This window comes from Jaculus jaculus, unplaced genomic scaffold (genome assembly GCF_020740685.1).
Source record: "Jaculus jaculus isolate mJacJac1 unplaced genomic scaffold, mJacJac1.mat.Y.cur u25, whole genome shotgun sequence".
NCBI lineage: Eukaryota > Metazoa > Chordata > Mammalia > Rodentia > Dipodidae > Jaculus > Jaculus jaculus.
This window is the reverse complement of record NW_025423515.1, coordinates 2,251,193-2,259,504: the sequence shown is the minus strand read 5'-3', so window position 1 is coordinate 2,259,504 and position 8,312 is coordinate 2,251,193. Positions and strand designations below refer to the sequence as shown.

The window sequence follows — 8,312 nt, the reverse complement described above, 5'->3', positions numbered from 1 at the left end:
ATGTAGGGGCTCACTCTAATTCATGCTGACCTGGAACTTACTCTGTAGTCCCAGGCAGGCCTCAAACTCACAGCAGTCCTCTGCCCCTTGAATACTGTAACTAAAGGTGTACACCGCCATGCTCAGCTTGGGCCAATTTTTAAGTGCATGTTGACATCAGACATTGAATTTGACCACAGTGAAATGTGTGTACATGGCAGAAAAAAATGGAGTTTAAGAAAAAAAAGGGGCCATTTCTATATTTTGTTACATAAACACTTTTTACATCTAAGGATAATATGATACCCATTTCAGTATCATTAAATACATGGAAAATTTCTATTTTCTTCCTACTTTGAATTTTTTCTACCAAATAGTCTTTTAAGGGGGCAGAGACAATGAAGTGAAGAGGAATGGTGGATTATTCTGGAATATTTGTTCTCTTCAGGAATAATTCTGAGGGTTGGAGAAATGCTACCAGGCAGATCTTAAGCACATATGTATAACGCTTTTTAAATTGAATTTTATAATTGAAAGTATTCTAAATGGTATTCTCCTCTTTAAAAAAGACCATTAGAGATACTTACCTGGCAAGAGATACCATGATCAAGAAGGTGGCTCTCCCAGGGCGAGGCTTATCCATTGCACTCCAGAGGTGCTGACCCCTGCGATTTCCCCAAATGCGGGAAACTGGACTGCATAATTTGTGGTAGTGGGGGACTGCGTTTGCGCTCTCCCCTGGTATTTTGGTTCTGGATGGAAGGAAGCGCTTATGTCTGAACTCCTCCCACTCTGCATCTTGCGTGCCTCGTCTGAGTGTGCGTTCACTGAGTTCTTGCCAGGCCGCTCTAGGTGGCAGGGTCTTAAAGCAGGCCAGCCGACTTTTAAACCCCCACCTCTGTGCCTAATCCCACTTTGGTCCTCCTACCTACGAGTTCAAGACCACTTCACTGCAGCACTGGGGAAGCAGAGGCAGGAGGATTGTGTTTAGTGAGTTCCAGCCAACCCTGAGACTACATAATGAATTTCCACCCAGGCTGGCCTAGAACAAAACCCCTACCGAGGGGAGGGGGGGAGTTCAGGGAGAAAAAAGTAAAATAAAATAAAAAGACCATTAGAGGTGGATGTAACAGAGCACACCTTTAATCCAAGCACTTGGGAGGCAGAGGTAGGAGGATAGCCATGAGTTCAAGGCTACCCTGAGACTACATAGTGAATTTCAGGTCAGCCTACCTTGAACAAATGAAAGAAGAAAAAGACAAATTAGAATAATCTTGAAGGTCAGCACACCAATTGTGGCTCAGGGACCACTCCCACTGGAGAATGCTAACATAGTTTACATAGATTTAACATAGATTTATAAATCAGTTACTTTTCTCACAATTCCATAATAACTACCATTTCTATTCAAAATAATCTTGACAACCAAATTCTATATTATGCCACATTATAGTTTTCCAAGTCTGTAGATTATTTAACATTGAAATTTTAAGTCAGTGCTGCCTAGTGACATCTAGATAGATATGATAGTCATATTTCCAATATCTCCACATTGCACTGTGGATATGTAGCCATGACTGTAACACAAATAATTTTTAGTGGGGTCAGAGTAGTCACTAGGTTGGGGGTGAATTACTAAAAATTATACCTTAGGAGATCAGAAGATCTTACCCAAAGCTATTCCACTATGCTCTTATTAAATGAAGGTGGCTATGCACAACAAGTACAATAATGGGTGTGACTGTATTCCAATTAACTTTTTAAACCAAGTACAGGGGTCCTTGCTCTAATTACAGATTTGACATATAAAATGATCATGAAGAAAAAGGCTGTAAGGTCATGGAGATGGTTCAGTGGCTAAGAATGTTTGCTGTATAAACATAAGGACTTCAATTCAAACACCAGGCCCAAGATCAATGCCAGGTTTGGCTCTGTAACTCCATAACTGAGGTGATCATTGACAGGAACATCATTGAGCTTTGATGGTCAGCCCTAGCCAAAACCCAGCAAACTCCAAGTTCAGCGAGAGATCTTGTCTCAAGGAACAAACACAAAGTGAATTATTTATTTCAAAGTTTCTTAATAAGTATTTATATTACCTAAAATCATAGAATCCAAAAAAAGGATGGTTTTCAGGTAAATAAAGAGACTAACCTATACATTTTCCTTTTTAGTATTATGAGGTTTAAAGAACAAATGATCATGAAAGGAGAGGAGTAACATCTTTTTATGACAAGCATGTTCCTGTGTGCTTCCCTGTCCTCAGAATATTTATAGCATGTTTTCCCATGATGGAAAAAAAAAAGATTTTAACATAATATTAGGAGTTGAAGAATTGTCTATTACTGATGTCAACTTTTGATTCTTTCCAATTTTTCTAGCAATACTATGTGTGTGTGTGTGTGTGTGTGTGTGTGTTGATGGAATCAAGTAATTACAGCCAGGTGTGATGGTACACACCTTTAATCCCAGCACGTTGGAAGGAGTGGTGGAGAATGCCCCTGAATTTGAGGCTCCCTGATACTACATAGTGAATTCCAGGCCAGCCTGGGCTAGAGCAAGACCCTACTTCAAGAGGAAAAAAAAAAGTGAATTACAAATTTGTTTTAGCTGATTGCAAAAGTTATGCTTAATATTAAAAAGTATATCATGTGTGCAATTAGAGGTTCTTGAGTTGGGCACAGCCATCCATTCCTGTGATCCTAGCATTTGCAAGGGTGAGGCAGGTGATTCATGAGTTAGACATAATTCAAAGATATCAGGTGAGTTCATCTCAGAAAACCAAAATCAAGCTGTGCTTGGATGGCTAATGCCTGTCATCGAGTACTTGGTAGGTTGAGGCCACCATATTGCCATCACTTGAAGGCAAGCCTGGTCTGGTATACATAGTAAGGTCAAGACATCCTGGGCTACAGAGTGAGATACTGTTTCAATACAACAACCCCAAACCCTCACAAAAAGACCCAAGTCACATCAAAATAATCCAACCTAAACAAAATAAAAAACTCACTTGAGATCATACTTCCTAGTGATATTTTGGTGCATTAGAATAAAGTTAGCAAGGCATGGCAGCCTTTTAACTCTGCACTCTGAAAACCAAGTGGGAGAATTGCTGTGATTTAGAGGCCAGCATGAGAATACATATTGAATTCCAGGTCAGCCTGGGCTAGAGCAAGACCCTCCATCAGGGGCAATAAAAAGGATGGAAGAAAATAGTAATAGATTCTTGATGAACCAGATTCATTAATTTCACTTTAAAAATAATTTATTTATTTATGTGAGAGAAGAAAATAGATAAACAGGGACAGAGAAAGAGAGAATGGTAACATCAGGATCTAGTCACTACAAAGGAACTCTAGATGCATGTACCACCATCTACCTTGATGTGGATACTGGGAAATTGACTGTGTGTTCTTTGCCTTTGCTGGCAAGCACCTTAGCCACTAAGCAATATCTTCAGCCCTCAGCCCTCATTTTTTATCCTTAGGGAGATTTTATGAACAACAAATGTTCTAGTGATTTTACAAGTTCCATCTCATTGCTCCTAATCAAGTACAATGCAGCCATACTATGTTTTGCAAAGAACTTTGTCACAGGGTTGTTAAGGACATGGCACATTCTTTGCACATATACCTTAAGATGATTAAGGTAAGTTGGCAATTTCAGCAAGTGACAAAAATGTAGTTATGGAATTAAAATTCTAATGTTTTAATAAAATATGAGAGAATTAAGTTATTTTGAATGCTGCAGTTTTATACGGGAAAATGGTAGCTATGGAAAGTGATTTACGTTTGAAGGTTCTTGAGTTATTTGAGCATTGGTCCTCTTTTACAGAGCTTCCTGAGGTGAATAACAGATTTTGGGAAAAAATATATATATATTCTATATAACACACATGGTGAGTTGTGTGTAATATATGCACATGTATGAATTGTTCCCCGTCCATCACTCATCGGTGTGTTTCCTTGAGATGGAGTTTCTCTTTGTACATACAGCTACCATTACTATGAGTGCCAGATTCTCAAGTTTCTGTTCCCTATAGGACTTAGGTCACAGGTATATGTTTTCATGCCTCGCTGTTTATGTGAGCTCTACGGAATTGTGCCCAGATGGTTTCAGTTCCACTCAGATCTTCATTGCTTGTCTGGGAAACTCTCTTACCAGATGAGCATCTCTCCAGTCTTGATAAAGCATTATTACCCCAGGTGTGGTGGTGCATGCCTGTACTCTCAGTGCTCAGAAGGTGAAGGGATGCAGGAAGAACATGAGTTCAAGGGCTACATGAGACTCTATATCAAAGAACAAAAGGCAAAGACAAAGGACTTCCTTGTTAGCAGAAAGTTTCTTTGTTAAAGTGGGGAAATTCATCTGGATATGAATTCTGCCACTTGCCTGTGAGTTTTGTAATAATTTGGAAGCAAGTAGTTGAGGAAATCTCTCTGTAGAATTCAACTGTCACAGAGTTCCAGTACCATGGTTATAAGTTCAGCTCCTGAAAATACTAGGACTTCTAGAAAAAGATGGTCACATGTAAACGATGCTAAGTAAATAACTTAAAACCTCCCTACTATAAAATAGCTTTAGGATGTAGTTACATAGAGGATTCATGAAACACTTCATACTGCCAATGCTTAATTGACTCAACAGTGAGAATGAATCTATTTAAGGGTCATAACTTCTTTGTGGTTGATGGGACCAATTGACTCAGCTTGTCCAAATACTCTCCATATGAAAGGTATCTGAAGTGCAGACTCCTTAGTGAAAAATTCTTAATCATTACATTAGAGGCTGGGAAGGCTCAGATCAATCGTTCAGGCTGAGCAGGGCCAAGTGTTTTCAGTTGCCTCTTCTTCTGTTGTGGATTGAAAACAACCATAAATACTGTGTAAACTAATAATCTGTCTGTGTTCCAAAGGCACTTCTTTTAAACATTAAAATCTGAATTTTATCTAATAACCACATTCATGAAATACTATTCTATTTTCCCCAGCATGTTGAAAAAGTTCATATCCTACAGCCATAAAGAAACAGGTATCTAGCCATGTTAGGCCTATGGCAATAGTTTGCAACTCTTGTGCCACTTGGAGATAGGCGTTATCAATCTTCTATTTAACTATCAATGTATCTGTCTTCCATCTGTTGCCTACCATCTCCAGATTTAGTAACTATAAATCTTGACATATTTTCAAATGCATAAACCTAAAGTTTCCAAAAATAGTATGGGACCACCTTGCTATATCATCAATTATTCATACTTGTTTTTATCACTCTTGTGCTTTCTATGTTTATAAGCATCATTTTTCCCTTCTCCTTCCTTGATCTCTCTCCATCCTTCCCTTTATTCCTCCCACTCTACCTTCCTTCCTATCTCCCTCTTTCCAACCCTCTCTGTTCTGTTCTCCCTCCTCTCTCTTTTCTATCCTGCCTCTCCCCTCTCTTTTCCTCTTCTCTTTCCCCTCCTCCACTGTCTCCCCTTTCTCTCCCTTCTCCCCTCTCTCCTCATGTAGTACAGCCTGGCCTGGAACTTACTATATATGCAAGGATGATCTTCAACTTCTAATCTTCCCATCTCTACCCCCTGAATGCTGGGCTTACATATGTGTGCCACCAAGCCTTGCTTACATACTATTTTATTTAATTAAAGAAAGATTGAACTGTTTGAGAGCACTTCCAACCACACTTCAGTTTCTCAGAGTAAAAGAACCCTTTCTAACGTAGGAAAATATGTGCTAATTCATGTTCTGTCATTGGTGGCATGCAGTGAATACATTTTATTCCATTCGTTAGCCTGGCTCTGTGGAGTCCCATCCTTCAGGCTATTGGTCCTAGCAGTGCCTCCTCAGCTGGCTTTCAGCAACCCTCCCCCTGTCAGTTCCTCATAGTGCTAACTCTGCTAGATCTCTGTTCACCATCACATTTTCTGTGCTCATGAATCTCATCCCCTGATGGAAACCTGGAGTGATAGAGCAAATAAACATTCAAAATGTTTCTCCTAGTTATGTTTCATTTTATCCTCCTTCACTCTATTCTCATGTGCAGCTTTAGGTAGAGGGTACTAGAGTTCTGTTTGAAAACCTTTCATTGCATGTCAATGTATTATTAGTACAAATCATCTTAAATATCTGCATAAGTTGTCAGGAAGTGAATTTATGTAATAAATTCATTAAGCCATTATCTTTCTTCATGGATGAATTTGTAATGTGTGTATATAAATTTATACATTATATCAATTGAATAGCATTAGACTTCTCTAAATGAGTTGAATAAAATTTTTTTGGTAAAAATGTAAGAAATTGGATTTTTTTTCTTTTGTGTCCCAACTTTAATGTAATTTTATGCTAACATATCTTTTAATTCAAAAGTTATGATTAGCTTAATGAAACCAAGTAAAAATGTTATTTCATGTCTAGATTTTAAAGAATTAACTGACACAAATGTTTAGAAAATTATTTTATATCTTTTGTTGTTTGAATATTTTCTTGGATTTTATAATATCATGTTGCTTAGATTACTTATATTTAGCTCAATTGTGTTCATACATGTTTCCACCTTTCATGAGGTTAATGATGACTCTATGTCAGACATTGACCTTTAAAGTTGAGAAGCTAGACTCTAATCTAGATATAGTATAACTGAATTTTGAGGGTGGATCATTCTTGCATGATAAAACGAGGGGTTTAATGATGTTCTGATTCTCATTACTGAATGTATTTCACCAGGGAGAATAATAGCAAATGCAATTCAGCTGGAATTTTCCATTTATATTTGCAAAAATAAGAGAACTCACTTGTAAAAGATGTAAATATTCATTACATTGAATTTTGTACAGCCCCAGATGCCTTTGATATTTTGGTTTGCTCTTTGGCATGGTTTCTCATCATCTCTGTTATTTTTTTTACACTGCTGACTTTGTAACATATATTAAAAGGCCAGCTGAAGAGCAGTAGTTTTAACATTGGCTACTTGGCTGGTACATTTTTTTTTCCTGGGGGCTTGAAAGCAGAGTGCTAGGCCTTCATAAGCAATGCACTATTTTAAAATTTTTATTTTTATTTAGTTATTTGAGAGACAGAGAGAGAGAGAGAGAGAGAGAGAGAGAGATTAGGTGTTCCATGGACTCTAGCCACTGCAGATGAACTCCAGACATATGTGCCACATTCTGCATTTGGCTTTTGTGGGTGTTCTGGAGAATCAAGCCTGAGTTCTTAGATGCTGCAGGCAAGCGCCTTAACCACTAAGCCATATCTCCAGCCTGCAATGTATTTTCAAATTGAATCTTTATAAAAACATTTTATTAATTTATTTGAGAGAGAGGCAGATAGATTAGAGAAAGAGAGCTTATAGGCATGCCAGGGCCTCCAGTCACTGCAAAAGAACTCCAGATGCTCCACTTTGTGCATCTGGTTTACATGAACACTGGAGTATTGAACCTGAGTCTTTAGACATTGCAGGCAAGTGTGTTAACTGCTAATCCATGTCTCCACCCAATTTATTTTTAATATATTTACTTCAATCCAGTTCCACTTACTATTTCTAGTGACAATACAGACATATGAATGGTGCAAATCTATTAATTTCACAAAGCATTTATTTATTTATTTTTATTACTTTAGCCAGAGAGGATAAGAGAGAGAGAGAGAGGAGAGACAGACATTTGGTATGCCAGGTCCTCAGCCACTGCAATCAAACTCCAGACATGTACACCACCTATTGGGTACGTGTAACCATGCACTTGCCTCACCTTTGTGCTCTGGCTAACATGGGATTTGGAAAACAGTACATGGGTTCTTAGGTTTCACAGGCAAGAACCTTATCTGCTAAGCCATCTGTCCAGCCCAATTTATATTTTATTCTTTTTTTTTATTAGTTTAGAGAGAGAGAGATTGAGAATTGGCATGCTAGTGTCTCAGCCACTACAATTGAACTCCAGACACTTGAGCCACCTAGGGGAATTGTGCAATCTTTTGCTGGTTTAAACTTTATGTGTCTGGCTTGTGTGTGATCTGGAGAGTCAAACATGGCTCATTAGGCTTCACAGGAACCACTAATCCATGTATACAGCCCTATATATTTTTAATATAAATGAAAGCATTTTTTTTAACTAAGGAACTTCATTCTTTAGGAATAGACTAGAACTTGAATGTTTCCAAAACAACAAATATTATACTGTCTAGAATAATCTAGACATATGTAGTATTATGTGTAGTGACTTGAAACTGGTAAAAGCATTTGTTGCAAAGAAAACTATAACAGATGATGTATCCAATCAAATGACCATGTTTTAAACTAAGATCCTGTGGGCAAGAACTGATTTTCCTCTGTGTATGTCCTCA

General features: G+C 38.0%; 1 non-coding gene across 1 annotated transcript; it reads left to right on the top strand.

Moving 5' to 3' along the window:
• Positions 1 to 558: 558 nt before the first annotated feature.
• LOC123457564 lies at positions 559 to 720 on the top strand. The gene has a single exon (XR_006635049.1). It is a non-coding gene; the product is annotated as a U1 spliceosomal RNA (small nuclear RNA).
• Positions 721 to 8,312: the final 7,592 nt, after the last annotated feature.